We start from the raw sequence: 14,245 nt of genomic DNA, 5'->3' as shown, positions 1-14,245 counted from the left end.
CAGGGGTCCGAGCTGACGGGAGCCGATTCTCCACTGACAGGTGCGCGCAGCTTGACTCTGGAGCTTCCCCATCCTATCCCAAGACAGGACTGGAACTAACATGCCGTTGCTGGCGGCCCCTCCACCAGACGGTGACTCCAGTGCCCAGGGGCGCAGCGGGGTGTGCTTCTTCCTCCCAGAAATCCACCATTTAACTAGAAACAGCAGCCACCAAGCGCGGAGCACAACCACGTGCCGGGAACGCCCCCCGGGCCTCATCCCAGGACTCTGCAGGGAACCCTCCGCCAGGCGGTCGCTCAGTCGCAGGGCGCCTGCCTAGCGCGCCCCGGGGTCAATCGCCAGCATGAAAAAAAGAAAAATAAAAAGAAAGCCCCAAGAAAATGCGCAGAGAGGGCGCAGACAGCCCAAGGTCAAGTTTCCGTCCAAAGTGAGCGGCAGACCCCGGATTCCTACCCTGGCCTGGCTGACCCCTCTCCGCGCAGTGACCTCGCTGCTGCTGTGTCCGGCTCCTCCATCTGGGCAGACCCCGGGGTGGCCCTGGCTTTATCCCCAGCGCCTGGATTAGAGGCGACATCAGGAAGGTCAACAAACCTTTGTAAAGTGAGCAAGGAAAGGAAGGAAGGAATCTGAAGGAATGGGCCACTGTCCCCAAGGGCGGCTCTGGTCACTTTCCTTCCAGGGTCCTCCTAGATTTGGAAAAGAACTTGTGGACTCCCCCCGCCCCCAATCCCAAGGAACCAACCACCTAGACCATCAGCTCTTTCTCTCCCAAGCACAGACGGGAAGGATTAAGCAAAAGTGAGCCAAGAGGGGCCACTGCAGAGAGGGACCAGCTCTGGAAGGATGGAAACAGGGAGCCCGCGGGGAGTGGCTGTGAGCTGCCCCTGCCGGCTGCAGAGGGCCTCTCTAATTCCAGCCTAGCCGGGGGGCCTTTCCTCCACCCAGAAGGAGATAAGGAGACTGTGATCCAAGTATCCCCCAAGCAAGGCAGAGAGGATTCCAGCCATGCGCATTGGTTACCAGTCACTGTTCTGGTTGCTGGTGGCACTTGGGGCTAGGAGGCTGCAGGAAACCCAGTTTCTGCCTTCACTCTCCTCCTGGTGCTTCTGGGGTGCCTCCCGCATACCTGCCTTGCCTAGAGTCCTGGTGCTCAGCATCTGCACCCCGCTAATGTGACAAGGCTAAGAGTCCCCGAGACGGGGACCACCGAGCACAGCCACACTTCAGGAAGGTTCTCTGGAAGGCAGACAGCCCCTGAGCACTGAGCATGGACTCCCCTCCCGCCTCTCTGACCAGTGGTGCTGAGCTGAGCTTCGCAGCCGCAGGACAGCTCAGAGCCTTTCAAATCCACCTCGCGACTCCCTGAGGAGGAGACGGTCTGTTCGTTCCTCCAGCCTCTGGAAGCCCTGATGCTCCATAAGACACTAGTTCAGAAAATTCTGGTTCATCTGGAAGAGGCCTCACCTACCCAGGCGACTGGGGGCAAATTGTCTCCCAGAGCCACAGGCCCATGGCCACCTTGCTACTAAGAGGCCCAGTGGGGTTTGAACAGAGAGAACAAAGGAGAAAGATGTGTGAGAGAGAAATGAGGGAGCTAAGGAAGGTAGGAGCTGCAGTTTCTAATGTTCAGATCCACCTGAAAAGCAGGTTTTCCCCTTTATGATCACTACAGAGAGACAGAGAGAGAGAGAGGTGCACTGCGAGTTCAATCGCTATCAATTACTGTGGCCTCCTGCATTTATTAATAACCAAGTTATTTATCCTTCCAACAATAGCTGAGCTGTCGCTGAATTACTCAACATTATGTGACTTATTTATAACGCTGGCGCATCTGGTTCACATTTCCTCACACAGAGATTTACAATTCCCAGGCCCCTGAAGACAGAGGCCACCTGCAGGGAAGAGATAAGCCCAAAAGGCCGGAGCTGCCTCAAGGAGAGGGGATACTCTGCAGGCTGGCAAATCCTGCCTCCTTTGCTTAAAGCCAGAGATGTTGCAGAAGGGGGATCCACTTGGAGCCTCGGTCTCTTCTTCTGCAAAATCAGAATAACAATGGACCGAATCTGCCCCAGGGAGTGCATCTGAAGACTCCTGGAGGTTCTGTGTGCAGATCAGAAAGAGAAAGCCCAGAATAAACCCAACTCCGCTCTCCACCCAAGGGCATCCAGCAAAGTTCTATGGTAGGGACCATGGAAATTCAACCTTATCCCTGGAGGCCAGGACTTCAAGCTGCTTCCTGCCTCTCTCGCTCATACTCAGCCCTGCTGCCCTTAGATGCCTCGCAACCCCATAAATCTGGACATATTGTTCCCTCTTCCTGGCTTGGGAGAAAGTTGCCACCTGCCTCAGGGCCTTTGCCCATGAGCACACCAGGGCTCCTCAGGAGACCAGATCAAAGGATTCCCTATCCATACACACCTAAAACTGAAAAGCCAGCACACAGGCCACTCCCAGTTTTCTGGGGACTATGAGCAGGTGTCGTGGGAAAGGAGGATTCCCAGGCAGATGTTGCGTGCTGGATGCACGCTGGTCCTGTGAGAAAGGAAAACCAGCAGGTTTCTTCCCTGCAGGACTTGTCAGGACCTTGACTGTGTCCATGTGCCCTGGAAATCTACCAGAAGGGAGCTGGGGTGGGGGTGTCTCCCAGACTGATTTGCTCAAGAAACCAGAGGGGCACGGCTGGGGAGGAGGTCCAAACAGAAGCTCAGTCCGGCTGTGATCTCTCAAACAGGAAGCATCGCCTCTCTGAGCCTCGGTCTCTTCATCTGTAAGATGGCGGGGGGATCCGCTCCCATCGGGTCATTTGGGGGTGAAGCAGGACACTGAGGTGAGCCTGTGGCCCAAGGAAAGACGGGCCTCACCTGCCACACAAGCCGAGGGCGTGGCCTTGCTGAGGTGACCCTCAACACGAAGGGCCTGAAGCTAAGTCCACTTTCCATGACACCTGTGAAGAGCAAGGCTTGGACTCCAAAGACGGAAGCCTTCGGTCCAAAATGGGCCTCCTGCCCTTCCCACGACCTTGGGCAGCTTCCTGGAGTTCTCCAAATCTCTATTTGCTCATCTGGAAAATGGGACTAGCCTACCACCTGGGGTCACAGGGATTAAATGGGCAGGTCTGTGCACAACGCCCGAGCGCGCCTCACAGAGAATGAGTCTCGGCAAACGTTAGCCGTTGGCGAGTCCCCGGTCGGCGTGGTTATTACCGGGACCGTTGTGCTTTGCCCCTGAGTAGCACTCCCACTGAGCTGACCGCTTTCCCCCAGTGACAGGCTAATGGAGTCTCTGATGAGCTAGGCTGCCAGGGATCCCTGGAGAGCACCATTCACCCGCTCAGGCATGGTCCTCTCTGAACCTCAGTCTCCTCTTCTATTGCTGTATAACCTTCCCTACTCCACAGCAATGTTGAAATGGCCAAAGCCCCTGGCACATGGGAGGCATGGAATGAATGTCACCTTCCACTCGTATTTAGGGAAAACAGAGACCAAAAGAAGGGGCTCAGGGGCCACTAAGAGAAGGAGTGGCCCAGCCACTCTCTGAACCCCAGGTCCCCCACGAGTTCCGACCTTCCTGCCCCCGCACCCTCCAAGGCACGGAGCTGCTCATGAGCTCTGCCTTTCCAACCTCGGTCACTTCAGAGAGTCATTTAAAAAAAAAAATTATAATTGTTTACATCCCAAAGCAGCCATTCCGGCCTAATGAACAAATTCAATATGCTCAGAAGACGCAGAATAAATCCTCGCAGTGGCTCAGAAGAGGTGCCGCTGCACCGGCTGTCGGGCGGGAAGCCAAGCCGCCAGCTGGGGCCGGCACAGGAGGCGTGGCCTGCGGTAGGGAGAAGGCGCTGGGGCCGGGGTGGGGACCCAGGGGGACAGCCCTGAGGGGTGCTGGGCCCAAGGACAGAAAAGGAATCTCCAGGCTGCCAGGCCACGTGCTCACCTGCTTTTAACCGAGCCCTGGTACAGTCCACCACCCAGTGCAGTCCTGGGGTTGGGACCTTACAGGTGGCCACCTGGAGACCCAGGCTTTGCAGGGACACAGGAGCCCCGGAACCTGCCTGTGGACCACGTCTCCGCCCCTTGGTGGCTCAGCCTGCTGCCGAGAGCACCTCCCCTGCTTTCTTCTGTTCTCCAGATTCAGCTTCAGGAGGGGGGCGCCTTGGGCGCACCTGACACTTGGCACTTTGGACAGAGTGACAGGGAGCGGTCCAAGCAAGAAGAGGAGGTCTGGCTCAGGAATCCGGAGACCAGGACTCTAGTCCCCGTGCTGTCCCCATGCCTTGCTGTGTGGCCCCAAGCAAACCTCTCCCCCTCTCTGGTTCCTGCCCTGGACAGAGGGCTCACCGTGATCTAAGCCCCTTCCAGCAGGCGGATCCCCCACTGCATCAGAAATACTTGAAGACTGAGGGGGATGGCTTGCCTGGTGAGACTAGGGTCACCTGGGGGACAGAGCAGCAGACTGGCCTGAGCTTTGGGAGACTCAACAGGCGCATCAGGGTCCCCCAACCCAGGAAGCCACCCAGTCTGGACCCCAGCCCTCCTCTTACCTCTAGAACGCTGATGTTCTTTAATGCAGAGCTTGAAGAAATGGCCAAGGCCGGGCCCCCTGGGAGGTCACCACGGGACAGACCCCAACCCAAATCAGCCCTCCTGAAGGAACCGTGCCCAGCAGCAGCTGGACCCTGGCCACCTGGTTACCAGGCACAGCTCATCTTATTAAGGCAAAGCAGTAACTGGGGTGCAGGGTGGGAAGGAAGGGAGATGTCCCCCCAAATGGGGTTCCTTCCCCGGCACCGCAAAAATAAAACATAAAAATCAAGAAAAAAGTAAAAGGGCCTGTGAGAGCCGCGTGGCCCTGCAGCGGCGGATACAGAGCCCCCAACGCCAAAGACGCAGCCTGCTGCAAACCGAGGACTTGAGACCATCACCTCGCGTCGGTATCAGTTCATCTGCGGTAACAAATGCATCACACGCTGAAGCCAGAATGGGGACGGGCAGTTAGTGCAGAAATGGGGATAGGGTCAAATCGGGGAAACGGAGGCATGGAGGCCAGCAGAGTCTGGAAGTTGGAGGCCAACCCAGGGAGAATGGAAGGTCAAGGACCTCGGGAGCCCATTGATGACCAAGTTTACCTGCCTCTGTCTACGGCAGGGACCTGCTGATGAATGCCCCCTGGGTCCTTGCCTGGCTGATCACTTTGGCCCTCCCCCTCCGCATCCGCTTCTCACTTTTTGCATCTCACCTGCCGAGTCAGGTGGGCCAGAAGGAGAGAGAAGCAGGGAGAGAACTGGAGAACAAAAGAGATCCTAATCTATAAAAGATGTAGGGTGCGCTCACTTCTGGAGCGCTCACTTCTAGAACATCAGCCATGGTCCCTCCTCCCTCCCGGAGAAGTCTGTGTTATCACCTTTAAGTAAAACCTGCTTAATAAGCTTGCCTAGGCGTGCTTCTCTCAAGTTCAGACTTCAACACCTGAGGAAGCGGAACTTGTCACCGGTACACGGCGTTATCAGCACCATGTGATCAGTTGGCGTGCGATGCGTTTGTTACTGCAGATGAACTGATACTGATACGTGATGATTATCTGATCAATTTTTCTGTCAGACTAAAACCACTCCAAATTGTCCAGCCTATTAATTTTTTGAAGAAAACTGAAGGAAGGGTGTACCCCAAACTCTCACAGAAGAAACTTTCCTCTTTATTTGACTCTGCATTCTTCAGTGCTGTTTCCATTTTGTTCTGAGGTCCTGGGGATTGAACCCAGGAGTGCTCTACCCCTGAGTCACATCCCAACGCTTTTTCTTTTTTTACAGAGACAGGGTCTCACTACATTGCCCGGGCTGGCCTCGAACATGCAGTCCTCCTGCCTCAGCCTCCCTAGTCTCTGGGATTACAGGTGTGATCACTCCTGGCTGCTGGGTCTATATTTTTTTTAAATAAAGACCACATGAAAGACTTGATCAGACAATTGCTTGAGAACAACAGAAACAGCAAAGACTCCACAAAGCATTTGAATGTCCAGGGTCATTGTTTTACGGTAAAAGCATCATTAGAACCACTATTGCTGGCCTTCTGCATGCGGGTCTTGCCCAGGGCAGAAGGCTGTTGCCTGTTCCTTGATGGACAGCTCTTGCTGCCAATGGCAGGGTTCGCAGCAGAGGGCGGGGACCCGGGGCCTTAGTCATTATTGTACGTCCCTCCTTCCAACGGGCACCTGGGGGCCACGACGACATTCATCCAGGGGCTGACGGCAGGTGGGGGGACGTGCCCAAATGGCAGCCTCCCTCCATCACCATCGTGAGTCACCCGGAGCTGATACATGGTCCTGACTACATCACATACCAGGCAGCAGGTCAATGACAAGCAGGCTGCAGATTTAGAGAGAAAACGTAACTGAAGCACCCATTCCACCCTCAGAGGAGAAAGAGACCCGGCAACAGGACAATCAAGATCTCTGGGCGCACACCTGTCATCCCAGCGGCTCGGGAGACTGAGGCAGGAGGATCGCAAGTTGGAGGCCAGCCTCAGCAACTTAGTGAGGCCCTAAGCAACTCAGCGAGACCCTGTCTGTAAATCAAATGCAAGGCTGGGGATGTGGCTCAGTGAGACCCCGTCTCACTGGATGTGGCTCAGTGGTTAAGCGCCCTGGGTTCAATGCCCCACAGCCATCAAGACCGACTCTGCGCATCCGGGGTGCCCTTCAGATTCTGAGAATTACTGTCATTTTTACCCAGTAGCAAGGAACAGTGGCCAAAGTGACAAATAGCCTGCTTCCTGGGGAGAGTGCACGTCTTCTTTCACACCACCTGGCTACAGGGACGGCAGAGGGTTAAAGACTGGCCTGAGTCCGCTCCCCAGCTAAGTTTGGCTGGGAAAACTCCTTAGATTTCCCACTGACCGGAATAACCACCAAGAACGGCAAAGCTCTGAATATTGGAGTTGAGTCACCTGGGAAGGTCGTAAGAGCAGTAGGAAGTTGGCCCTACTGTGACCCCACCTTACAGATGGGAACGCTGAGTCTCAGAGGTCACGGAAGCTGCTGAGATGATGCAGGGGAACCGTGGCCAGGCTGGTCCCTTCTGGGCCTTTCACCTTGGCGCTGAGCTCCCTCCATTGACTGAGCACAGCCTTCCACACAGGGGACTGTGCAGAGTGAGGGCTGGTCAGAGGCCGGCTGGAGCTGGGACGGGGCCCTTAGGAAAGAGAACCCAAGCACCCAGAAGGCTCCCCTGGGACGGGCCAGCCAGGCAGCCCTGTGGAGGAGACACGCAGGAACTTCCGAGTCAGACGGGCACTGCGTCCTAACCTTGGCTTCACCCCAGAATGCTGTTTGACTCTGACTATGTTACCTAACCTCTCTGAGCCTCATCATCCCGGACCACAAAACGAGACTCGTTCCCCGTCGGGTTCGCTGCCGTGAGCACTGAAAGAGACCACCCTTGAAAGCTGGCCCCGGCCTCGGACTGAGGTAGAGAAGAGAGGTCCCGGGAGGACGTTGTGTGTGGGACGTCAGACTCGCCAACACCAGCTCCTCCACGACACCTGGCCTGTCCGCCTAGGCGGCTGACCTGGAACTCACTACTCCTTTTGGTCCCCATGTTCCAGGCCAGGAAACTGAGTCTCCAAAGCTGAAGCCACCTGCACGAGGCAAGTGGCCACCCTAACACTCCCCACCCCACGCGCCCTCCAAACCCGCTGCTCCTCCACGCAGGGCCGAGCCGGGCTCCCTTCGCCCTGGAAGCTTCTCTTCCATAGAACAAGGCAGCCGGGACACAGCGCAGGACACCAGCACCTGGGGTCCCGCAGCCGCCATGCCGTGAGGAAGCTCACAGCCCACGTGGAGACGGAGACTGCAGAGAGGGTCCCAGGTGCCAGCTGGTCCTGGGCCACGTCTGACGGCAGACTCACACCAGAGTCCTCCCCGGCTCGGCCCTTCCAGCTGCAGGAGCCTGCAAGCTTGGGGGACGGTAACTGACGGCTGTTTGGAGCTGGTCGGTGGCACAGCACGGTCGCAGAGGATCCCCGAGGCTGGCCAGCACCGGGATTCCCGCCTCACCCTGAGCCCGGATCTGTGTCACTTGGGACTGCGCTCTAACCACTGCCCCCCACTGCCTTCGCCACTAGGCCCTGCGGCTAAGCGCAGCCACGCTGAGTGCTCAGAACTGGGTTCTGGTTCCGAAGCCGCAGCTCGCTGGGGCGGAAGGCTCACTGTGCCCCGGAGGGAAGGGGACCGTGCCACACCCAGGTGCAGACCCTGCGGGCCCATCCCACCCCGCCTCTGGGGCGTTCATGCCAGGGGACAGAGCTGGTGACAAAGGAGAGTCCCGGCTTGCTGAGGACCTGCGAAGGGCCCGCCTCTCCTTTCCTTCTGACTCTATCCCGGGAGCCGCTCTGCAGAGCCTCCAGCCCTGGCCACCTGAGGCACAGGGCACTGACTGACTGTCCCACAGGCCACTTTTGCCAAAGGGGAGACAGGAGCTTGGAAGAACGGAACTGGGCCCTCCACCCTGGAGCTGCAGGAAGATAGTGTCGGAACGGGGTCGCACTGCAGCTCTGGGAAAGAAGGGGACAGTCCCAAGGTTGGGCTCAGAGCACAGGACCACCTGGCTCTACTCCCATCTCTTGATCTAGCTGTGTGTCCTGAGGTATACAGACGAACCTCTCTGGTGAGCCTGTCTCTTCCTCTGACAAATGCTCATCATAATAGTTCTTGTTCCTTCCAGGTTTTTCCAAAGACCATCCTGTCTGTAAGCACTCTGCACAGAGGACCCAGGAAAACATTCCTCACACTGGAATGGACCAGCTGTGTGACTCCAGGTAAGTGGCATGCCTTCTCTGAGCCTGTTTCCTTATTTATACAACAGAGGTGGATGAAAGTGGACATGCGTGAAGTCCTCTGTCCTGCACCAACCCTCGTGCCCCACATTCAGAATTCAGAGAAATTCTCTGAATTTCTCAAGAAAAGCCTGCAGAGTGGATACAATCACTAGCCCCATTTCACAGAGGTGGAAACTGAGGCTCAGAGACACCAACACAACATTCACACCCAGCAGCTGCCCCTGATTTGTTCAAGGTGCCATTTTTCTCACTGAATTACGGGTCTAATCAGATCCTAATAAAGGTCCTCGTGCTTTGGAAACCACCAAACCCTGAGCTGACCTCGGTGCTGGTTGTGATTGCTTTCTCGGCTCAAAATCCCCGAGTCTGGTCTTTGAAGGCCCCAAATCACCCCCACGGGGACTGCGATGGCTTTTAAAGAGTCGGATCAGGGTTTTTGAAATAAGTTGAGGAAGTCAGGCTCACTGGGAAGAGAGGATTATTTTAATATATATTAAAAAAAAATCTTGATTAATGAAAATGATTCTTAATATGTTTCAAAATGATCTGTTATGACACAAAGCAAAGACATTTATATACGACTGTGAAATTCTTAATAGCTGATTTTAGAACAACCTATTATGAAATCCTCCCAAGCAGACGAGAGAGAGTAAATCACCGGGCAGGGTTTCCAGGCAGGCCGGCCGCAGAGACTCGTCTTAAAATAATTTAGAAAGTGGGTGGGTGGGGGCGGGGCGGGAGAAATTATTGCCATAATCATGTGTTAATAAAATATTTATAAATGTGACTCTCCCTTTTACCGTCACATGGATGGGGCAGGCCCCTGGCGGAAGGGGGCGCCCCCCTGTCCCAGGGGAGAGGGACTGAGCCCAGCTCCTGGGCTCTCTGGGGACAGAGCCTCCTGTTTGGTCTCATGGAGGCAGACAGAGTTCACAAGTGCAGGCGTGAGGATCGGAGAGGGTGGGCCTGTCCCAGGCCTTGGGGACCGAGATCCAGAAGGGGGCAGTTCTGTTGGATTTGGATGGCAAAGGCCCGGGTCCCCTTGGGAGGTCACCTACCCCAGGCTGAGCCACAGCAATCCCGAGCCACTGCTCCTGAGTAGACCTAGTCATGACGACGCCCTCCCCGTGGCGGCTCGCTCCCACCCCACAGGCTGTCACCCGCTGGTGTCCCTCTGCTTTCTGGGGCCACATGTGCGTGCCCCGCTCATGACTGGGGTGGTCAGAGCGGGGGTGTTCCTGTCGCCCTGAATCAGCCTCAGCCCGGAGCAGCAGGAAGAGGTGGAGACATATCCAGGCCACCGCGCCTCTTGGGTAAGGTAACCAGGGGCCCCCATGGGACTCGGTCCCAATAGCACAGAGGTAAAGGGCACCTCAGCTCACCCTGTCCCCACCCCATCCTGCCCGGTCCCAGCTGCCCACCCCTCTTCTGAACACGCTGCATGCTCCGCAGCCTCCCTCTCTGGTCTGCTTCTAGGTCACTTCCTCACCCGCGTCCCATCAACCTGCTGTCAGCCCAAGGGAAGAAGCTGGAGCGCATTTCTGCTTTGACACCAAACGCGCCTCACTCAGGAGCCCACAGCCTGCAACACGGGGCAGCTAGGCGTCGGGGCCTCAGTGTTCCAGCCTGTGCAATGGGTCTGCTTCCTTCTATGCGTCCCCAGGCCCCGGATGTCCATGCCCCAGCGCGGAAGGCCCTAGCTTGACTGTTCTGAAACCTTCGCACCTTCAAGCTCCACCCGTGAACCGAGTTTGGAGGATGGAGCTGTCAGTCAAGGAGCCCCGACCTATCGGGACCCAGGAAGTGATCATGTGATCCAAGCTGGGCCAATCAGATACTCTCTCTAGTGTCTCCACAGCCCTGAATGAATCTCAAGAATGGCCGCAGACTCTGCAGGACGCACCTCTCGGGCTGTGCCTCCCCACCTGGAAATCAAGATCCCCGAAGCCCAGAGGGTTTGAGAGGACCTTCCAGCAGGCTCATGGTAAAGAGGAGCGCGGGAGAAGGGACCAGTGCCCGGGGGAGAGCTCCTCCGGTGGCCCCTGTCTGCTCACTGTGCAGGAGCAAGGAGTCTAGAACCTGGGAGTATGGGGTTCGAATCCCGGCTCCTCCGCTGCCTTGCTGTGCAGCCTCAGGCAAGTCATCCAACCTTTCTGTGCTGCCTTTTCTTCCCTACAATATGGGTTACACCACCACCCAGCTCTGGGCTTGCTGTCACGATTTCTTGAATAAATACAGACAGAATGCCAAGCGCGTGGCACGAGACTGCTTCTGAAGGAAGGTCACGACTATACAACGTCTTAGGTGACATCTGCCACTTCTCTGGGATCCTGCAAGTGCTAGAATTATGTGGCAAGGAAAAGCGCAGCTCGAGAACCGTCTCCAGATACCACGGGTTTTGGGGGTTCCTGAACTTGGGGGTCGCGGGCTCCGCTCAGCACTTGGCGGATGGATTCATTCCGTCTCTGCAGAAAAATGCACAGCCCTACCCCATCCAGCAGGCTGTCCCCAGATCTGTCCCTATAGTGACTTCAGTGGTGACCCCCAAAGCCACATCCTGTCCTGAGCCCAGGTTCTGGTGAATATGACCTGATTTAAGAAGAAGATCCTTGCAGATCTCGAGGTGGCACTGTCGGGTTACCCAAGTGGCCCAGGCCAGTGGCTAGTGTCTTTAGAAGGGACGGGAAGGAAGATGCTAACCCAGAGGCAAAACAAAGAGAAGCGGGGCTGGAGGGGCGGCAGATACTGCCCAGAGCCACAGGAGGCCAGCAGGGGCCTCACCTGGAGAGTCCTGCACAGCCTCCTCTGCGGGCTTCTGGCCCCAGAACCCAAGGAGAACGAACCACTGCTGCCTCAAGCCACCGAGGTTGAGGTCCTGCGTCAGAGCAGCCACAAGGAAGTGCACACCCGAAATCCACTTGACAACGCTCTGTCAGGGTGCCGGGGCAGCAGTCTGTGGACCCCTGTTTAAGAACCTCTGCCAAGTGCGGTGGCCCATGCCTGTCATTCCAGCGGTGGCTCTGGAGGCTGAGGCAGGTGGGTTCAAAGCCAGCCTCAGCAACGGCGAGGCCCTGAGCAACTCAGTGAGACCCTGTCTCTAAATAAAATACAAAACAGGGCTGGGAAGGTCGAGCGCCCCCGAGTTCAATCCCCAGTACCCAACGCAAAGCAAAAACAGAAGCTCTAATATGGTTGCTGTGGTTTCAATGTGTCCCCCTAAAGTTTGTGTGTTGCTTCAGCATGAGGAGGAGGGACCTCTGGGAGGTTGATGAATTAACTGGTTATGGAGGAAGAGGTTTTGCTGCAAAGCGAGCTCTCTCTGGCACATTTCCTCTTCCTGTCTCTCCATGGGATGCCCTCCGTCATGTGATGAGGCATTAAGGAGACCCTCGCCAGTTACTAGCACCACGTGCTCAAACTTCCTGGCCTCCAGAACGAGAAGCTAAATAAACTTTTATTCTTCATAAATCACCCAGTCTTGGGTATTTTGTTATAGCAACAGGAAATGAACAAAGATGGTCCCAACTCTAGAATTTCACATCGAGAAAAACAGACCAGAGACATCGCCAGTTTGCCTAAGGTCACACAGCAAGTTGAAGTTACAGTTGGATTTTTCAGTTTTTTCAAAGTTGATACTTGACAAATGTACACACTTATGGAATACCAGTTGATGTTTCTGTGCATGTGTACATTGTATATGGACAAAATCAAGGTTGTTAGGTACAGATGGTTACAATTAATAAAAGAGTTGGATTTCTGACATCTTCTCCTTGGATTGGCTGGATCCAAGGAGGCGGGAGGAATTTTCTCAGAGCAAAACCAAACAATTAGGTGGCTGAGAGGCACACAGACCTCTCTCTAGGGGCTGTGGTCTTCGGAGCGGGGCGTGTAGGCTAGTGGTGAGCAACTTTTTCTGTAAAGGACCAACTAATAATTACAAGCTGCTTTGCAGGCTAGGACATCTCCATCTCAACTCGTCAGCTCTGCTCGGAGAGAAAGTCGCCACAGGCAGGTGAGTGAACGGGTGTGGCTGGCTTCGGGAAACTTTAATGACGGGCGCTATGATTTGAATACCATATAATTTTCATCTTATAGAATTTAGGACACTGAAATAATATGACATGTTACTCTGACACAGACACCTATATATATAAGCACATATTTTTTTCATACAACTGAAATATATAAACCGCTCTTAGTTTCATCACAGGGGTGACGGGCTGGTTGGCCCCAGGAGCTGCGGCGGGTGACTCTGGTGGCGCCTAAGGCAGACGCAGAGGCCAGGTTCTGAATGGCGGTCTGAGTGAGGGATGCACCCCAGGCTGGAGAGCCACAGGTCCCTGTGCTGTGGTGCGCCCAGCCCAGGTTGGCCTTGGTGCTGGGGACACCCAGCCAGAGACGTCATGACCCCCCAGTCAACCGGTAGTGCCACCAAACCATCAAGTCACCGAGGAGCCCAGGGCCGTTTCTGGAAAGATGATTGCTCCTTGCTTCTGTCACGTTTGCCCAGCACGCCTGCACTCCGCCTGGGGTCCTGGTGGAACCCCTGCCGCGCTTGTCCCTGACTCAGCATTATTTCTAGAAATTTCCAAGACCAGTGGATCAACAGGTGTGGCTCAATGGACGGAAAGATGGGACACAAGGCCCGCCGATGTGGGGCCAGCGGGAACAGTGTGTCGGCACCTTCTCCCACCCCGGGAACAGCCCTCTTCACGCTGGTGTTCACTGAACAAGTGAGTCCTACTCTCTGTTCGGGTCCAAGGAAGCCACTCCCTACTGGAAAGGGCGAGGCAGGGACACCGTGAGAATACGAGGCACCCCAAGGTCCAGGAGGAGGAACCACAAGGTTTCTGATCCCTACTGTCTCCCCAGAACCTTGCACAGCACCAGAACAAGAGGCTGGATAGGGAGGCGAGGAGGCTGGAACACCAAGTCAGGGAAGTTTCCTTGATTTAGCAGGTGAGGGGGAGCCTCAGGGGATTCTGAGCAGGTGCAATGGGTCTATGTTACGGAAAGGAGCCCAAAGTTCATGACCAAGGAGTGAAAGTAGGACAAGCAGGCTACTGCAAGAGTCCAAGCAAACCTTTTTTAAAAGGCAAACACCTAGTCTAAGGTGATAACTCATAGTAAGGACAGCTCAGAGAGATCTACAGCACACAGGAAGTGATCAGACAGGACTGGGTAAGGGCCAGAGCGGGGACTAGACCCCCACTGGAGAGACCAGGTGGAAATAGGGACAATCAGCAGACACCTCAGAAGGGGGAGAGAGATGGCAAGGTCAATTTCAGCAGACAGAGAGGGCAGCATCTCCCAGGGCCTAGGTGGACGGCACCCTGTTGCCCGGCTCCAGCCTCCTCCATATTCTACAGTAGCCATACCCAGCTAACCACACACGACTTCTGAAATCTGAA

The 14,245-nt window shown here is 55.6% G+C and overlaps 1 protein-coding gene across 1 annotated transcript in view; it reads right to left on the bottom strand.

Moving 5' to 3' along the window:
- The window catches only part of Myo18b (myosin XVIIIB), a 224,980-nt gene that overhangs the window by 171,217 nt on the left and 39,518 nt on the right, over nt 1-14,245 (bottom strand). The gene's annotated exons all lie outside the window — the stretch shown is intronic.

Source organism: Sciurus carolinensis, chromosome 8, assembly GCF_902686445.1.
Source record: "Sciurus carolinensis chromosome 8, mSciCar1.2, whole genome shotgun sequence".
Classification (NCBI taxonomy): domain Eukaryota; kingdom Metazoa; phylum Chordata; class Mammalia; order Rodentia; family Sciuridae; genus Sciurus; species Sciurus carolinensis.
This window is presented reverse-complemented; position numbering and strand designations above follow the sequence as displayed.